Source organism: Mirounga leonina, unplaced genomic scaffold (assembly GCF_011800145.1).
Source record: "Mirounga leonina isolate KUSES-001 unplaced genomic scaffold, KU_Mleo_1.0 Mir_204, whole genome shotgun sequence".
Lineage (NCBI taxonomy): Eukaryota > Metazoa > Chordata > Mammalia > Carnivora > Phocidae > Mirounga > Mirounga leonina.
In genome coordinates this window covers 21834456-21855386 of record NW_023270513.1, presented here as the reverse complement: position 1 = coordinate 21855386, position 20931 = coordinate 21834456, and the positions used below count along the sequence as shown (strand labels likewise).

The 20931-nt window shown below is 36.2% G+C and overlaps 1 protein-coding gene across 1 annotated transcript in view; it reads right to left on the bottom strand.

Moving 5' to 3' along the window:
* The window catches only part of DIAPH2 (diaphanous related formin 2), a 959330-nt gene that overhangs the window by 418831 nt on the left and 519568 nt on the right, over window positions 1–20931 (bottom strand). The window lies entirely within an intron of this gene.

Below are 20931 nucleotides of genomic sequence, written 5' to 3'. Positions count from 1 at the left end.
GCAGTTACTCTCAACTTTAAGGAGCAAAGTTGGTCATATTGCTTAGTTTTCTTACTGCTGTTAAAAAGCAGCAAGTAAAGTGTTTCAAGTAGATTTTGTTTATGCATATGCATAGTGTAAAAGAACTGAATTTTGATGCTTGTAACACTCAGCCTGTGCATTTGTATCAAAATTTGCCTACCACTTTATGAAGGAGGCTTGTCCTTCACACCTCAGCTTATTTCATGTGAGGCAAGTTGAAAGAGAACACTCCCATTCTAGGTGATTCTGTGGTGCCATGAATTTAAAATATTTTGGAAAAAGATTAATTAAGAGTCACATCTCTGTGTTTGATTATCAATGTACAGTACCTGGCAGTACCTGACTAAAAAAGAAAACAAGACCCTAACCATTTATAATTTCTAGCATTTCTCTGAGAGATCGTTTGGGGGGAGCAATAAAAGGGAAACGTCCAATCTCATTTCAGAATAAAAGCTAGCATCTTTAAAATTTTTAGATTGCTTGCTTGCAGGTATAAGTAAGAAATATTGTGGGGAAACGATTCCTTTTATAGGATTACTTTTTTTCAATTTTGGTTTTAGTAGGCCTTGCCTGTAGAACAAAAGATGGTTTTTAAATACTGTTTGTGGAATGTGTTTAAAGGATTGATTCTAGAACCTTTGTATATTTGATAGTATTTCTAACTTTCATTTCTTTACTGTTTGCAGTTAATATTCATGTTCTGCTATGCAATCATTTATATGCACGTTTCTTTAATTTTTTAGATTTTCGGGGATGTATAGTTTAAACAACAAGAAGTCTATTTAAAACTGTAGCAGTAGTTTGCAGTTCTAGCAAAGAGGAAAGTTGTGGGGTTAAACTTTGTATTTTCTTTCTTATAGAAGCTTCTAAAAAGGTACTTTTATATGTTCTTTTTAACAAATATTGTGTACAGCCTTTAAAACATCAATGTTTGGATCAAAACAAGACCCAGCTTATTTTCTGCTTGCTGTAAATTAAGCAAACATGCTATAATAAAAACAAAATGAAGGAAATAATGAAAAAAAAATTAAAAAAATAAAATGCAAAAGATGACCAAAACCAGCAAAAGTTTAAATTTTAATATATAAATTTAAAAATATCTAATTATGGCAAAATGAACTATCCTCTGAGAAAAGAGCATGAATTTAAGTATTGATAATTACAGTCAAAGTTAATGTGTCCTTATGTTATCAGCATTTGTTCTTTGCTTTATCACCAAAATATATTCTTGGAAACTATATTTGCTTGTGAGGTTATATTTATTTGTAGCCATTATTGATGCAAATTAATGTAAAAAAAATACATTTTACCCTCCTTGTATGGGCCATCAATAAGAAAAGCTGAAAAGTTCTTATGCTGATTTACAAACAGAATCTGACCACACAATTGTGATGACAATTTTTTTTTCTGCTTATGTATGGTATTTCCTTTTCAGAGATACTTTTAGAAAACAGATGCTATAGTTAGAATGATAAAAATCTTTAAAAGTATAGGACAAAAAAAAATCTATGATGAAAATCTGTTTTCTTTAATATAACATTCATATTAGACTAAGCTGCAAAAGAAATCAAGGATTTACCTACAAACTAAGGATAAATAAGGAATAAAGTACCACGTTTTCTCATTGTATTGGGTGTTTTAATTCTATAATCCTTAGACGATGGGTTTGCCCATTGATATGCATACTGATTTGGGGTTTTTAGCTTTAAGGATTACTCTGTTTAGAATAAATTCCTCCCAGACAGGTTTATGAAAAGGCTTTGGAAGGTACTTAGGTAATTAGCAGAATATTTAATACCTACTGTTTTAGTGGCAGAGGAAAAAAAAAATCACATTTAATCAATCAGACCCATACTGAATCTGTTTTATACTATACCTTTTTAACAATTATTTATGTCCCCAGGATATGGAGAACTTAAAGGAAATACAGTCTTAAGGCTCAATACAAACAACCACAGGAGGCATGATGTTGATGGTTCAGGTGGTCACAAGGTCAAAGTGATTTCTTTTAGAATTTCTGGGATTACTTTATCCCACGTAGGTGAAATATTTAAAATTTTGCATTATCTTGCTGATCCGCCTAATACTTTCAAGTACTACACGGTTAAAATTTTGGGCGCCTGGGTGGCTCAGTCGTTAAGCTTCTGCCTTTGGTTCAGGTCATGATCCCAGAGTCCTGGGATCGAGCCCCACAGTTGGCTCCCTGCTCCGCAGGAAGCCTGCTTCTCCCTCTCCCACTCCCCCTGCTTGTGTTCCCTCTCTTGCTGTCTCTCTCTCTGTCAAAAAATAAATAAAAAAATCTTTAAAAAAAAAAAAAGAGGTTATCCATGAATGAAGAAGAATGACTAGATGAAGGAAGATGGTGCAGTTGAGGGTCAGGTTGTTTTGTTTGTTCAGTAAGGGAGTTGGAGAGAAATCTTGAAATAACATTGTAACACCCCTTCCCATCTTCCTATCCTCTCCCAACGCTTTGAGATTGTAGTATGAGAGAATAAAATCCCGGCATTTGAGAGAATCCTGAGGAAATCCTACTGCATGGGAGACGATGATTGCAAATGACATATCTGATAAAGGGTTAGTATGTAAAATATATAAAAAACTAGGGATGTCTGGGTGGCTCAGTTGTTAAGCATCTGCCTTTGGCTCAGGTCATGATCCCAGGGTCCTGGGATCGAGTCCCACATCGGGCTCCCTCCTCGGCGGGAAGCCTGCTCTCCCTCTCCCACTCCCGCTGCTGTATTCCTGCTCTCGCTATCTCTGTCTCTGTCAAATAAATAAATAAAATCTTAAAAAAAAATGACACAATTTAAGGAGAAGCTATAAGAAGAAACAGCAACAACACCTCAAGGGCGATTTGTGTTAAGTAAGGCCTGTTGCTCTAGAGGAATCAATGGGAGGTTCACGTTCCTAAAGAGATGTCTTTACCTGGGATTACAGGGTTACATGTTTACAAAGTGCATCATTTTCAGAGTATGCTGGATATTACAATTTATAAGAAAATTCATGTTTTCTTTTTTTCTTACAAATTACCTGAATTCCTAAATCCTAAAAACATTAGATGTTTAGGAAAAATTGAAGGTACATCTTCCTGAAGGAAAGGGAATTAAACTGTATTTTATAAACTCTGTAGAGACTATACAGACATACACACACCACGACCACCACTAATAACAACAACAAAACCCTACCTAATTTTTCAGGACACCAAATTGTAAAAATATATATATTTTAAATATTTTACATGCACATGGCCAATACTGGAAAGGAAAACACAAAAATAGAAAAATAGCATTATGCTCATATGTCAAATTTATGGGTGATTTAAAAATCAGCTTTTGGCATGCATACTTATGAATGCTTACTTTTAGAAACAGTCTTTAATTGATAAATATTTATTCAGAATCAGGTCCATTAATTTAATTCCTGTTAAGAAATTTAGTAGAGTCAATGGTTACATTCCAAATAGATAAATGAAGCATAACATTTCAGCAAAATAAATACCCTGGTATCTTTGTTAAAATCAGAGAGTTACAGACAGAGCATGGGTATGCTTTAAAAAAAAAAAAAAAAACTGAAATATTTCTTTCAACGCATGGGCAAACATGGACAAGTGTCTCTTTTGTCAAGCTGAGGAATATCTTAGTCAGTATGGGAGACAAACTGTTAAATCTGTATTGCAATATTTATTTTTTAAATAACTTCACACAGAGAGTCTATTTTAAGGTTACAAACTGGCAGGGAATAATTGTGACAAATATGTGGTCTTTTTAATTTTTCGCTCTATATATGACCCTTAGACCAATCATTTTAAAATAAGTATATACTATTAAAATACAGGGGGAAATAATTTTTGACTAATTATATTTACTTTGAATTACCATGTCTTCAGCCTTTCTTACTGCCTCTACACCATTCACACATTAGGCACTGTCTCTCTCTCAGGACCTATTGCGTTGTTCAATGTCAACACAGAAGGCAACTAAGAACATTCACCTTTATCAATTCTAAAGGTTAATGGCATTTATCCAATAATTTGCTCTTCCAAGTATACTAGTTGGATATATACATCTCTTGGGGTAATACAAAAGTAATCTGAGTATGTGTAAAACCACTTCCAAAGTGTTTGAGTTATTTTATTAAGAAATAAAATTGATTTCCATTTGATATCTGGTTAACTTGAAATTATGTGAATTTTATATTAACATCAAATATTCCATTAATACTTGTCCAGATTGCCTAAGTCTCAGTAGTGGCTATACTGTCAACATTTCAAGGTTTGCTTCCATCAGGAGGCAAGTGCCTTTTGGCAACCCTGCCTATGCTTTCCGTGTCTCCCTCTCACCAGCCACAGTTAGGCAGAGGTATGAGATAGATACACGACTTCTCTTTGTAAGATACAAAAGGATGAAAAAAATACCCTACATTCTTATGTCCTGCATGTATTTCCACATAATAAAAACACAAACAGCAGTTCCAGAAATTGGAAATATTTGAAAGAGCTAAAAATGTTTTATAATATTTTAATAAGCTATTATCAACTAATGATAACAATAAAAATAAGATAGAGCAATCCACTATATTCACTGATAAAGCACCATCATTTAATAAACCATAGAGTGATTTTAATTATAATCATCTGCCCAAAAAATGTTACACATAAAGATTAATAACTGAATTTATACTAATTGTATCTACCTATTCTTTAATAAATTTCTGAAATGATACATGAATATAAAATACCTTTAACAGAACAACACCTATATCTACAGCAAGTTCTGACCGTTTATTTTTCTAATAAATATGAAGGCTGTATTATGAAAGATAATATTTATATTTGACATTTCCAATACATTTCCAACATTATAACTTAGGCAGATAGCAAAATATCTGAATAACTAATTGCCATGTAAAATATATTTTTTTCAAATACTTTCATTCAAGCCTGAAAATCTAGTTTTGCCCTGTCTTTGAAATTAGGTGGTTCTGAGCACACAGAAGCCAGCACACAGCCAGAGAGCCTGAAACAACATTTTAATCACCTCGTCAGTCACACTCAATCTTTTTTTGAAGGACCCCTTCCGTAGGTAATTTTCCCCTCTGCTGAGATTTAAGCCTATTTCTTCTTGCTCCGTCCTCAGTGGGAACTGAAAGTAACTGGTCACTATCCTCTGTATAACCACACTTCAAAGAGGGAAAGCTCCCTTCTCATGTGTCCTGTTCTTTAAACCAAACAATTTTAGTAAATTTAACCTCTCCACACAGATCTTAGTTTTCAAATGTTTAATTCTGAAAAGATAATAAGAATCCACTCAAAGTTTCCATTACAAAGTCTCCCTGCATCTACTAGAAAAGCATACAAACTTCTTGGTTTTGCATATACAGCCCTTTGTGAGCTGGCCCTTGCCTACTTTTCTAACGTGTCCCCTGATGCTTTCTGATGTATGCCCAACTCTTTGGTCTGATTACAAATGCATGAACATACCATGTAATGTCATGCCATCGTGCCTTTGCACATCTTGTTCTCTCTCTCGACTCCCCCTCCATCTTCCCCTTTTTGTTCTATCTGCCATGTGAATACTTACTAATATTTCAAGACCATTCAACTATCACCTCCTATCTGAAGACTTTTCTTAGTAATAATTAATGTCTTTTTTAAGCCATGTTCCTTCACTATAAACATTTTAGCACAGTAGTTTTTTTTTAAGATTTTATTTATTTATTTATTTGAGAGAGTGAGAGAGAGAGGGCACAAGTGGCGGGACGCAGAGGAAGACAAAGAGGGAGAAGCAGGCTCCCAGCTGAGCAGGGAGCCCAATGTGGGGGGGGCTCGATCCCAAGACCCTGAGATCATGACCTAAGCCAAAGGCAGACACTTAATTGACTGAGCCACCAGTTTTTCTAGGCAATATGAGGGTTTTTTTTCAAGGTTAGAGACCCTGTTTTCCAAATATTTTTCATCTACAGTACTTAGGAGAATGCTAAAACATACTAGGTAGGCAATAAATGTTTCTGAATTAAGATTTTTCTCCACATAAGTTCTCACTTGCATGGACTTTAAGAGTAATACTTCTAAATTGAACTCTATCCGTGTGTGTGTATGTATGTGTGTGTACATACCCATACATATACAGAAAGTTGACTACAAAGCCCAAACATTTCCAAGACACCATATTTGTTGAGAGTTAGGCGGGAGTGAATGCCAGAATAAAATTATATTGTGTTGCTCATGAAATGAAGCAACATATGCTTCTAAGGGGAGGCAGGTCAGGAGCAAAGCAAATATGAATGTAGAAGTACATTCAGTACTCCACTGTGGTTAGGGACTGTGCTGAACAATAAGGATCAGAGATAAATGATGCATGTACCTTCAAAGCCTCAGGGAGGTCAGAACTTAGGAAAAAAACACAAAATTATACAGAAAAGAGATGACATAGGAGAGTATGGTGGCAAATCTCAAATAATTGCAAAATTAATTGGACAACTAGGATATATATAAAAAAGGCAAAGAAAACAAATTTAAGACATATTGCAAAGATAAATAGTATTAAGTCACTGAAAATATATTTGGAATGAGGCAAAGAGAAAAATCAAAAGTTTTAAAATCTGGTTATTAAAAGAATGGGTGTATCATGTTGGTAACAAAGAAAGTAATGACTCTCAAATGAGTTGGCTTTCGGAAGGAAAATTTAAACATAAGTGGTAACTTATGTGGAGATAATCTATGAGAAGGTAGAATGGCATTCCATTTTATCTACTTCATTTTATTGTATATGATTCAACCCACATATGCTTCTTAAAGCTGCATATGACCATGTCACTCTCTTCCTTCAACATATCCAGTGCCTCTTTACAACTTATATAATAAAGTTCAAATTTCTAATCAGAATAGTTACTGAGCACAGACTTTGGATTCAGACCGAAACGGGTTTGAACCTTGATTCAACGATTCACTACTTGTGTGACCTTGGGCAAGTTACTTAAACACTCTAAGCCTCAGGTTTTTCATCTATAAAATAGGCATTAGATAAGAACTTATGATCACAGAGTTGCAGAATTGAGTAAGATACCATATTATCATGACAATGATCATTAAACAAATTAAAAGTGATGAGAGCCTACTTTAGCTTTTCTTCTTCCCAAAGAGTAAGTTATTACTATAACCTGAAAGTCCCTCAGTGATCTGGCCCCACTACCACCATGATTGTGTCTCTAGCTATTATTCCTTGCCACTCCCCTCAACCATGCTTGCTTCCTAGCTCCCTGAATTCACCAGGCATGTGTCTTACTCAGAGCCATTGCTTGATGTTTTCTATCTGATTGGAAGGTTTCAATTTTACTCATCAACATAGCTAGCTCCTTCCCTTCTTTCAAGATCTATACTTAAAAGTCACTTTCTCATTCTAAAATTGCAATCCATTCTCCCAACACCTCTTACTTCCTCCCACTTTTATTTTCCATAGCACAGATCTCAAATATACTATATACTCTATTTATTTACTCTTTCTTATCTCTCCCCACTTCAATGTCAGCTACCCTAGTACAGGGATTTGTTGATCTGCTTTGTTCACATTTACATACCCACCATCTAGAACAATGGCTGGCACATAATAGGTACTTAATACATATTTGTTGAATGTATGATTCAACAAATGGGTGAAGATTTCTACCCATTTGCTTCAGTTCTTCATGACCTTAGATGTTCTTCCTTCATCAGGTGGTAGTATCATCATTTAAGGGGAAAAGGAACCAATATTTTTTACCCATCTTTCATGTGCCTATAGGCCAGGGACTTTGATAAGTGCTTTATAGTCATCATTATTGTGTGTGTGTGTGTGTGTTCAATTTAAATATTTATTGAAACTTGGAAGACAGCAGCAGAAAAGAAGGATGCTAGAGTCACCTCATCACAATAATACACAAGATAACTAGCAAATCATCCTAAATACCTCAGAAATTGACTTGAAGACTGGCAGAACAAACTCCACAGCTAAAGGTAAAGAAGAGCCCACACTGAAGGAGGTAGGAGGTGCACAGACTCAGCTTGGGAGAGAAACAGATCATGGTCACTGTGGTGGGGAGGGAGCCATGGTCCTAGAGAAGGTTCAGAGACAAACACACAGGGGAGCACATGGGGAAAACAAAACCTCATAGCAATTGGATTGGAAAGTAAGGTGCTGAATTTCATGACTTCTGGCAACCAGCAGGACTTAAAGCCTGGAGTTTTAAAGGTCAGTGGGTTTGGCTGGGCTCCCTGCTCTGTGAGGAGCCTGTTTCTCCCTCTCCGTCTGCCTGCTGCTCCCCCTGCTTGTGCTTGCTCTCTCTGTCAAATAAATAAATACATAAAAAAATAAAATAAAAGCAAATCCTTTAAAAAAAATCAGGACTATATCAATTTTGTTCAGCAAACGTTTGTTGAATGAATAAATGCTTGAGAGAGGCCAAAGATAATCAGGACTGAATTGATGATTAGAGAAAACTTTGGTGACTTTCAAGCACAGATTCAGTATAGTACTAGGGTGCAAAATTAAAAACAATGGATAGCCAGAAAGAGGAAGCAACGTGTAAGGTAATTTATTCAGAATACTGACTGTGGATGATAACTAGATAATAGTTAGGGGGGTAACACATGTAGCAGCTGGAAAATGGTGAAGCTAGTGACAAAAGTTATTATAATTATTTATTACAAATAAGGTCAGCATAATTAGGCCTGAAGAGATCAGGCAATGCAAGAACTAAGAATTAAAAATGAGTATGGAGAATGGATGGGCATAACTGCTTCACTGGTTGTCAAACCATGGTCCCTGAAAAGCAGTACTAGCATCATCTGAGAACTTGTTAGAAATTCAAATTTTGGGGCTATACACCAAATCGACTAAATCAGAAATTCTGAGGGTGGTACCCATCAATCTGTCCAGATATCAACCTGATATTGATATCACCTCACACATGTTAGAATGGCTAAAATCAAAAACACAGGAAACAACAAGTGTTGGTGAGGATGTGGGGAATGGGGAACCCTCCTGCACTGCTGATGGGAATGCAAAATGGTGCAGCCACTATGGAAAACAGCATGAAGGTTCCTCAAAAAAATTAAAAATAGAACTACTCTAAGGTCCAGGAATCGTACTACTGGGTATTTACCCAAAAAATACAAAACACTAATTCAAAGGGATATATGCACCCCTATGTTTATTGCAGCATTAATTATAATAGCTACACTATGTAAGCAGTCCAAGTGTACATTGATAGATGAATGGATGGATAAAGAAGATGTGGTATGTATGTGTATGTATACCACACACACACACACACACACACACACACACACAATGCAATATTATTCAGCCATAGAAAAGAGTGAAATCTTGCCATTTGTAAGAACATGGATGACTCTAGAGAGTATCATGCTAAGTGAAATAAGTCAGAGAAAGACAACTATTATATGATCTCACTTATATGCAGAATTTAAGAAAGAAAACAATTGATCAAAGAGGAAAAAAAAGAGAAAGAGAAAAATCAAGGGACAGACTCTTAACTCTAGGCAACAAACTGGTGGTTACCAGAAGGGAGGTGGGTGGAGGAATGGGGGAAACAGGTGATGGGCTTAAAGAGTACATTTATCATTGTGAATAAATAAAATGACAAAAAAGAATTAAATGCAAATTAATTAATAAAGAGTAAAAGATTAAATCTGAAAATAAGTAGAAAGAGAAGACAGGCAAGGCATCTTCAGAGACAGGCTGGTTTGCCAGGCTCCCCTGCCTGTGATTCCCTGGTCACTAACAGCTTGGACTTCAGTCCAATGGCCCAGGGCCATCTCTGATGGCACCCGTCTCACCTGGACCAAGGACATGTGGACCAAATCCTGGAGGTCCTATCCTCCTGAGTGACCTTTTATCTATACAGGACTGTTTTCTCTGTCACAAAGACCAAAAAGAAGGAAGGCCAGCAAGACACTAGTTGTTTAATTAGCTCCTAAATGACTGACATTTCAGGAAAACAAAATTCTAAATGGGACCATACAGGACTTCAATTCATGCTGCTTTTCTATAGGCAGGGTCAGTACTGCATGAGGACTCCATTACAGTGGGTGTACATTTAGAGGTTCAGCAGAGGCCCCAGTCCAAAAATCTCTTCCAAACCTATTTGATAATGCTTAAAATTCCATTCCATCATTAGAGCTTTATTACTTTGGCATAAGCCAAATGTGGGTTTTGTCTTCTGTATAATGGCAGAAATCAAACATATAAAAATCACATCTGCTACCTCAGTGTGAATGGTATTACTTGGTCCCTTCCTGAGAAGTGGTTTAGATGGAGAGAAGAAGATTAGAACATTGCAGGCCATAGCCCCTAAGGCTGGGGGCGGGAAGATAGGAAGGTGTAAGAGAGAAAGGATGTAGAAGGAGGTTGAGCTGATAAAGACTTTCTACCTGGACAGTCAGGTATGGCCTCCAAAGTACTGAGAAAAGCACCACGTTTTAAAAAGCCAGGACAAAAAAATAGATCACACACTTTGATTCGATTTTTATCTAGCAGATGCAAACTGATCTATAGTGACAAAGAGCAGATCAGTGGTTGCTTAGGAAGGGTTGGGGGTAGGTTAGAGGGAGGAATCACAAGGGTCATGGGGGAAATTTGGGGGGTGATCAATATCTTGATTATGATAATAGTTTCAGGAGTGTATATATGGGTCAAAACTTATCAAATCATTAAGTATTTGCACTTTATTGTATCTCAGTTATACCTCAATAACATTTTTTATTTTGAAAAGAGTGAAAAAAAACCTATGTGAGTACAGTGTGCCTGCCAAATAACCCATCTCACACATATCTGGTAAATTCTGGCAGAAACGAGTGTTTTCTAGGAGCGCCTGTCACCTCACTGAGAATTGGGTATTCTCTCTGTACATTGATAGGGATGAACTAGACAATCACAAGGGCTTATCCGAACATCATGGGCTGGATCATAAGGGTCAAATATGTTAACTGATAGAAAGCCATTACTGAAGCTTAAAGGATTTGATACAAAGACAAGGTAGGAATTATTAAATAACCAGCAAATATAGAGATACTGGGTAAAAATAATGGATTAAATATGTGCAAATAATTTCACTGTATCTAAATCTCCACCAAAAGGTATTTTTATTCAAGAGCAAAGTCTCTAATGGGAGCTCCTAGAAAGAAAAAAAAATATAACATCAGAAATGAAAACTTTAATGGAAGGATTAGAAGACAGATTAAGGAAATTTCTCAGAAAGAGTAGTAAGACAGGGATAGAAAGTAGGAGAACACAAAAGACAAATGTACCCGAATTAGCTGAATTACAGGAGTTTTAGAAACATAACAAAGGATATAAACTAACTCAAGAAAACACTCTAGGTCATGAGTTTTCAGATTGAAAGGGCCACTTAGTGGTCAGCAGAATAGGTATGTCATTGTAAAATTTCTTAACACTGAGGACAATGAAATCCTACAAGGTGACATGCAAAGAAGGCTTTGGCCTCAAAAGCAGCCTTTGGAAGCTAGAAGATAATGGTACCAGTCTACCACAGTTCTGAGGCAATCAGACACATAAAGGTATCAAACAAAATTTCCCTCTCATGAACTCTCAGGAACTCCTAGAAAATATATGACATCAAAAAGAGGGAAGAAAGCAGGAAATGAGAAGACACAGGATTCAGAAACAGGTGATCCAACAAAAGACAGAGGCAAATGAATTCTTAGGACAACAGTAAAGGGAAGTTCCAGGATGGAAGCTGTGCATTTTTTCATATCCTTGGAAAAGAAGGCTCCAAGAGACTTTCGGAAAAACAAACTGAGAAGACCTACATAACTATCAGAGTTTAAGGTTACTTAGTGATAAGATCTCAGAAACCTGTATGTATGAAAAAAAAGATGATCAAACAAAAAGGTTGCAAAGGATAAGTAATCATAGTTGACTACATGACTTGCCTGTGAGTGGCATTTACATTGCCATAAGAAAAAGTGCACTAATTATTGATCTACCAAAAATTACTCTATAAATCTACTGAGAGTAAGGGGGCCTGCGAAGTGTGCATAAGTGTAAAAGGGGTGAGTAGGGAAAAGGAAGCTGAATCTTCATCTCCCACTGTGGGAATTCAACAAATAATGCCTGAACTGAAAAATCAGGAAGTAGCAACACAAACATGTTATTTATAGATAGGTAAAAAAATCAGTTAAACAAACATAAAATGATTCTTCTCAGGAAGTGGAAATGGTAGGGACAGTGGGTGGAGAGAGTCTGAGGGCTGTACTTCATCTTAATAAACCATGTAAAACTAATTGACTTTTAAAATTATGTGACTGTATAACATTGAGACAATTTTAAAAATAACAAAAAAACATACTGTAGAGAAAAAAAAAACCATGGAAAAATAATTTGGATATCAACTCCAGGTGATTCTGATGGATGCTCAAGTCTGAGAAACATTAGACTTCTCTGAAGGGAATTGTCAGGCAAGAAGGTGCTTGGCAATTCTCCACAGCTTGTGTGGGCCCTCTCATAATTACTTTTACATATAACAAGCTGAAGTGTCAACATGATTTCAAAGCTTAGGATCTATTTAAAACTAGAGAGGAATTGCCTAGCAATTTGTGGCATCTGAAGGACAGAATCTCGAATCTATCTTAATGTTCTTAATTAATTTACATGAAAAGTGAGACCGATTTGTATTATAATTTACCACCTACTTATCCAAGAGTGAATGACCTACATGATATGCTCCATGCTGTCAAGATTCTAGATACGTTATTCATAAGTCTTCTAAACTGTCCCTTATCCATCAACAAAAACTGTATTGAAAATATACCTACTGAGAGTCCAAGATGGCAGAGGATTAGGAGACCTTAATTTCATCTGGACCCAGGAATTCAGCTAGATAGCTACTAAATCATTCTGAACACATGTGAACTCAACAGGTGATCTAAGAAACAAATACCTGTAACACTACAAATATAAAAGTGACCACATTCTGCAAGAATGACAAGATGAAAAACTCACTTCAAAAAAGAAAACAAGAGGCAGTAGTGACTACCAGGGACCAAATCAGTATGGACATAAGTAAGATGTCAAAACTAGAGTTCAGAATAACGATTATAAAGACACTAGCTGGGCTTGAAAAAAAGCATAGAAGACACTAGAGAATCCATTTCTGGAGAAATAAAAGAACAAAAATCTAATCAAGTCAAAATCAAAAAGGATATTAGTAAGATGCAATAAAAACTGGAGGCTCTAACTGCTATGTTAAAGAAGGCAGAAGAGAGAATTAATGACATAGAAGACCAAATGATGAAGGTAAAGATGCTGAGAAAAAGAGAGATAAACAACTACGGGATCATGAGGGGAAAATTCAAGAGATAAGTGATACCATAAAGTGAAACAATATTAGAATAATTGGGATCCCAGAAAAAGAGGAAAGAGAGGGACAGAAGGTATATTAGAGCAAATTAGAGCAGAGAACTTCCCTAATCTGGGGAAGGAAACAAGCATCAAAATCCTGGAGGCAGAGAGAACACCCCTCAAAATCAATAAAAATAGGACAACATTCCAATATATAATAGTGAAACTTACGAATCTCAGAGACAAAGAGAAAATCCTGGAAGCAGCTCTGGACAAAAGGTCTGTAACATATAAGGATAGAAACATTAGACTGCCAGCAGACCGAACCATAGAGACCTGGCAGGCCAGAAAGGATTGCCATGATGTATTCAGGGTGCTATATGAGAAAAACATGCATCCAAGAATACTTTAAGCAGCTAGGATGTCATTCAAAATAGGAGTGATAAAAAGCTTCTAGGACAAACAGAAACAAAGAATCTATGCTCACCAAATGAGCATTACAAGAAATATTAGAAAGGATCATCTAAGCAAAGAGAGACCCCAAAAGTAACACAGACCAGAAAGGAACACAGACAATATACAGTAACACAGGCAATACAATGGCACTAAATTGATATATCTCAATAGTTACTCTAAGTGTAAATGGGCTAAAATGCTCCAATCAAGACACAGGATATCAGATTGCATAAAAAAGCAAGACCCATCGATATGCTGTCTGCAGGAGACTCATTTTACACCCAAAGACACCTCCAGATTGTAAGTGCGGGGGTTGAAAACAATTTATCATACTAATGGACATCAAAAGAAATCAGGGGTGGCAATTCTTTTATCAGACAAACTAGATTTTAAAACAAAGACTGTAATAAGAGATGAGGAAGGACACTATATCATAATTAAAAGGTCTATCCTACAAGATCTAACAATTGTAAATATTTATACCCCTAACATGGGAGCAGCCAATTATATAGGCCAATTTAACAAAATCAAAGAAACACATCGATAATAATACAATAATAGTAAGGGACTTTAACACCCCCCTCACTGCAATGGACAGATCATCTAAACAGAAAATCAACAAGGAAATAGGGCTTTGAATGACACACAAAATGGAGTTTACAGATATATTCAGAATATTCCATCCCAAAGCAACAGAATAGACTTTCTTCTTAAGTGCACATGGAACATTCTCCAGAATAGATCACATACTGGGTCACAAATTAGGTCTCAACTAGTACCGAAAGATTGAGATTATATCATGAACATTTGCAGACCACAATGATTTAAACCTTGAACTCAATCACAAGAGAATATTTGGAAGGAACATAAAGGGCATCCTACTAAAGAATGAATGAGTCAACCAGGAAATTAAAGAACTAAAAAATTCATGAGAACAAATGAAAACGAAACACAACTGTTCAGAATCTTTAGGATGCAGTAAAGGTGGTCCTAAGAGGGAAGTATATAGCAATACAAGCCTTTCTCAAAAAACAAGAAAGGTCTCAAATACACAACATAACCTTATACCTAAAGGAACTGGAGAAAGAACAGCAAATAAAGCCTAAATCCAGCAGGAGAAGAGAAATAATAAATATTAGAGCAGAAATCAATGAAATAGAAACCAAAAGAACAGTAGAACAGATCAACAAAACTAGGAGTGGGTTCTTTGAAAGAATAAATAAGATTGATAAACCCTTGGCCAGACTTATCAAGAAGAAAAGAGAAAGGACCCAAATAAATAAAATCATGAATGAAAGAGGAGAGATCACAACCAACAACAAAAAAATACAAACAATTATAAGAACATATTATGAGCAACTATATGCCAACAAATTAGGCAACTTGGAAGAAATGGATGCATTCCTAGAGATGTACAAACTACCAAAACTGAACCAGGGAGAAATAGAAAACCTGAACAGATCCATACCAGCCAGGAAACTGAAGGAGTAATCAAAAATCTCCCAACAAACAAGAGTCCAGGGCCAATGGCTTCCCAGGGGAATTCTACCAAATACTTAAAGAAGAATTAATACCTATTCTTCTGAAGCTGTTTCAAAAAACAGAAATGGAAGGAAAACTTCCAAACTCTTTCTACGAAGCCAGCATTATCCTGATCCCAAAACCAGACAAAGACCCCACCAAAAAGGAGAATTACAGACCAATATCCCTGATGAACATGGATGCAAAAACTGTCACCAAAATACGAGCCAATACGATCCAACAGTACATTAAAATGATTATTCAGCGGGCGCCTGGGTGGCTCAGTTGGTTAAGCGACTGCCTTCGGCTCAGGTCATGATCCTGGAGTCCCGGGATCAAGTCCCACATCGGGCTCCCTGCTTGGCGGGGAGTCTGCTTCTCCCTCTGACCCTCCTCCCTCTCATGCTCTCTGTCTCTTATTCTCTCTGTCTCAAATAAATAAATAAAATTAAAAAAAAATGATTATTCAGCACAGGAAGTGGGATTTATTCCTGGACTGCAAGCGTGGTTCAACATCCACAAATCAATCAAAGTGATATACTACATTAATAAAAAGAAAGGACAAGAACCATATGATCCTGTCAACAGATGCAAAAAAAGCATTTGACAAAATACAGCATCCTTTCTTGATCAAAACTCTTCACAGTGTAGGGATAGAGGGAACATATCTCAATATCATAAAAGCCATCTATGAAAAGCCCACAGAGAATATCATTCTCAATGGGGAAAAACTGAGAGCTTTTCTCTTAAGGTCAGGAACATGGCAGGGATATCTACTATCACCACTGCTTTTCAACATAGTACTAGAAGTCCTAGCATCAGCAATCAGACAACAAAAAGAAATAAAAGGCATCTGAATCACAAAGAAGTCAAACTCTCACTCCTTGCAGATGACATGATACTCTATGTGGAAAACCCAAAAGACTCCACCCCAAAATTGCTAGAACTCATACAGAAATCTAGCAAAGTAGCAGGATATAAATCAATGAGCAGAATTCAGTTGTATTTCTATGCACTAACAATGAGACAGAAGGAAGAGAAATTGAGGAGTCGATCCCATTTACAACTGTACCCAAAATCATAAGATACATAGGAATAAACCCAACAAAAGAGACAAAGGATCTGTACTCAGAAAACTATAGAGCGTTCATGAAAGAAACTGAGGAAGACACAAAGAAATGGAAACATATTCTAAGCTCATGGATTGGAAGAACAAATATTGTTAAAATGAATATGCTACCTAGAGCAATCTACACATTCAATGCAATCCCTATGAAAATACCATCAACTTTTTTCCCAGAACTGGGACAAATAATCCTAAAAATTGTATGGAACCAGAAAAGACCCCGAATAGCCAAAGGAATGTTGAAAAAGAAAACCAAAACTGGTGGCATCACAATTCTGGACTTCAAGCTCTATTACAAAGCTGTAATCATCAAAACAGTATGGTACTAGCACAAAAACAGAGACATAGATCAATGGAACAGAATAGAGAACCCAGAAATGGACCCTCAACTCTATGATCAACTAATCTTTGACAAAGCAGGAAAAGAATATCCAATGGGAAAAAAAGTCTCTTCAACAAATGATGTTGGAGAGTCACATGCAGAAGAATGAAAGTGGACCATTTCCTTACACCATACACAAAAACAGACTCAAAATGGATGAAAGACCTATATGTGAGACAGGAAACCACCAAAATCCTAGAGGAAAACACAGGCAGCAACCTCTTCGAGCTCAGCCACAGCAACTTCTTGCTAGACACGTCTCCAAAGGCAAGGGAAACAAAGGCAAAAATGAACTATTGGGACTTCATCAAGATAAAAAGCTTTTGCACAGAAAAGGAAATAGTCAACAAAACCAAAAGACAACCAACAGAATGGAAGAAGGTATTTGCAAATGACATATTAGATAAAGGGCTAGTATCCAAAATCTATAAAGAACTTAGAAACTCAACATCTAAAGAACAAATAATCCAATCAAGACATAGGCAGAAGACATGAACAGACATTTCTGCAAAGAAGACATCCAAATGGCCAACAGGCACATGAAAAAATGCTCAGCATCATCGGCATCAGGGAAACCCAAATCAAAACTTCAATGAGATACCACCTCACACCAGTCAGAATGGCTAAAATTAACAAGTCAGGAAAGGACAGATGTTGGCGGGGATGCGGAGAAAGGGGAACCCTCTTAGACTGTTGGTGGGAATGCAAGCTGGTGCAGCCACTCTGGAAAACTGTATGGAGGTTCCTCAAAAAGTTGAAAATAGAGCTGCCCTACGACCCATCAATTGCACTACTGGGTATTTACCCCAAAGATACAAATGTAGTGATCCAAAGGGGCACATGTACCCCAATGTTTATAGCAGCAATGTCCACAATAGCCAAACTATGGAAAAAGCCCAGATGTCCATCAACAGATTAATGGATAAAGATGTCACACACACACACACACACACACACACACACACACACAGAGGAATATTACGCAACCATCAAAAATATGAAATCTTGCCATTTGCAAAGACATGGGTGGAACTGGAGGCTATTACGCTATGCAAAATAAGTCAATCAGAGAAAGACAATTATCATATGATCTTACTCATATGTGGAATTTGAGAAACAAAACAGAGGATCATAGGGGAAGAGAGGAAAAAATAAAATAAGGCAAAATCAGAGGGGGAGACAAACCGTAAGAGTCTCCTAAGAGACTCTTAATCATAGGAAACAAACTGAGAGTTGCTGGGGGGGAGGGCGTGGAGGGATGGGGTAACGGGGTGAAGAACGTTAAGGAGGGCATGTAATGTAATGAGCACTGTGTATTACATAAGACTGATGAATCACAGACCTGAACCTCTGAAACCAATAATATATGTTAATTAATTGAATTTAAATTAAAAAATGTTTAAAAAAAGAAAATATACTTTCACGGTACTATGGGTTGTCTTGTCTACTATGTATTATCATAGTGATGGACTAGATAATCAAGCAGCTCATGCATGCCATCCAACTATAACACAAGCTGTAAACTCACTTCTTATTGGAGAATCTGAACTGTTGCTTAAATATTTACTCAAGATTTTTGAAGCAGAATATTAAATTTTAGTTCCAGATATTAGGCTTCAATGCTTTCTCTAAGAGTCTTGCATTGCAAATACATTTCACTGGTCCTAATTTCTGGGCCAATGTGTACTGGTTCTAAGGAGACAAATACATTGACTTATATGCCAAACAGTTTATTCATTTGAACCTGCAGAGATCAAACTGCAGTAGATAAATGTAAAGAAAAAGAGGGCAAAAAGAAAAAGCATCATCCCTGTCCACAACTGAGACATATTCTGATATTGTGTTTCCTGTGTAAGCAAACTCATTTGGGGTTTGAAGGCCAAGAGTAAGAATGTATTCCTGCATTACCATACATCATATAGGAACAAAGCTATGAACCTATGCCCTTACCTCAAGAAATCTCACACTCAACTTAGAGTGGCACAAAGAATTAATCAGACTGAGTAATGGAGCAAATATCCAGAGACCTGCAGGAGAATGCTCTCTTCTAGAAAGAAGGAAGAATGTACAAGACGAACAGTAGGTTTTCTTGCATAAACTGCTGTGGAGTGAATATTTATCAAAGATGACACTGAATTTCATATAAGGAATGTAAGAAATGAAGTGGTCAAGCACACATTTAAGTGATCAGGACATGTTTAAGTAGGTCTATCTTTAAAGGATATTAAAACTTTAATGTGAGAAAAGTCTGGTCTGTAAATTGTATCTGAAGGAAGGCCTTTCAGATCACCTCTTTTCCCCCTTGGTATTTATACAAATGGCCACATGAAACTCAGCAAACTTATCAACAGGTTATGTACTCAGAAAAATCAGAATTGCCTAATAATTCTTATCAAGGAAAGAGTTGTGACATCTAGCAACACTGCATATAAACATTTACATTGGATGGTGCTTGGAAAGAAAGATCATAAGATGCAGTAAAGAAATCTGATTGAGTCATTGGAATAAACCCATCTAAACTACCAAGATGATCAGATTATTCAACTACATTTCTTTTAGTGAAAATTTTCCCTAATCATGGTTCCTTTATTCCCTATTATATTTGTATATTCATAGAACAGTTAATATTTAAGTAATCATGAATGCTCCAGTGCATATATCAAAACAACTACTACCACGTGCCAGTCTTGATACAGCACATGAATTCTAATGTTAGTTTCCTTTATTTAAACAAAATAAGTTCTGTGCTCTCTGCCAAGCGTTGTTTACAAATTATTGCTTTCTTCAACACCACCACACACAGCAATAACATTGAGAAAGATAATGTATTTTTAAGGATTGCAATTACCATAAAGATATTAGCTCTGTAACTACGACCAGAAAGGTTTAATACATGCTTTCCTGGCTTTATTTCTAAATCTGTCACTAAATGCTTTTCTGGGTGCTACATGAGCCGGGCTGACACTAACTCAGCCAAATGTAACTGACAGTGGAAAGATGTCTTAATTCTTTATGTAGGCCTGATCATCCCTTTATCACACTCTTGATTTTGGTATTATAATGGTATTTCTAACAAAAAAGGAACAGATAACAATTGGGTAAAAGTCAAGCAATTTAAGAGTTTTGCACATGTTAGCTTAATTTATGGCAGCAATCTGTGAAAGGAGAGCTTAAACTGGAAACCATGACAACATTAAATGGCAAAAGGATTCATCTCGATTGCTACCTTCAGACCCAGCAGGGGATTCCTGACATTAGTTTCCCAAAGAAGACAAATTTTGCTTTCCTAGTCTTTCTGCTCCACCTCTCAGCATTTTCCCTTGTAGCCCCACTTATTCAAGGAGAATGGCCTGCATATGCAGTTGCATTAGCCCGGAACACTGGCAAATTAAAAAATATGTATGTACTTATTTTAGGAAAGGCCAGAAAGAATTAATGAATTATGACTATAGTTTTTAAGGATTGCAATTTTAAGGATTGCAAAAAAAAAGTTAGTCTGGTACTTTCAAGGGTTCTTAATAAACGTGTCTATAGAAAGATTACCAAATAGAAATTCTTCTGAGAATAGTTTTAACAAAAATCAAATTATTTTAAATTGGTATAGGAATAATTTACAAGCACAAATATCTCTAAGGTATTAGATGTTTTCTTCTCAGTAATGGTTCAAGCACTTAAGCTGAACTTTTAACTTTTATTTATTGTCATGAGTATTTTACTTAACAAAACTGTTTCATATGTATGAGGTTTGAGAGTAGATAGTTTTTTTTTTCTGTGCATAGCTTTAAAGATTACCATCACCACCCAAAGGGTGTATAGAACTAATTTCGCTATGTATATACACTGTAAATAAATGGCATTTGGAGGTTCAACATTAGTGGCTTTAGCTACTTAAGAATAACTTTGAAGATCCAAGACAGTAACAGTGCTGAAGCACAATTAGAATCCAGCATTGAGGAGCAGCTGTTTAGGGTGAGTCACAGAATTATGCTGATGTTTATAATTATAGCCATTCATCATTTTCACTACTGTACACTATTCTACCATATGAATACAACTAATTTTAA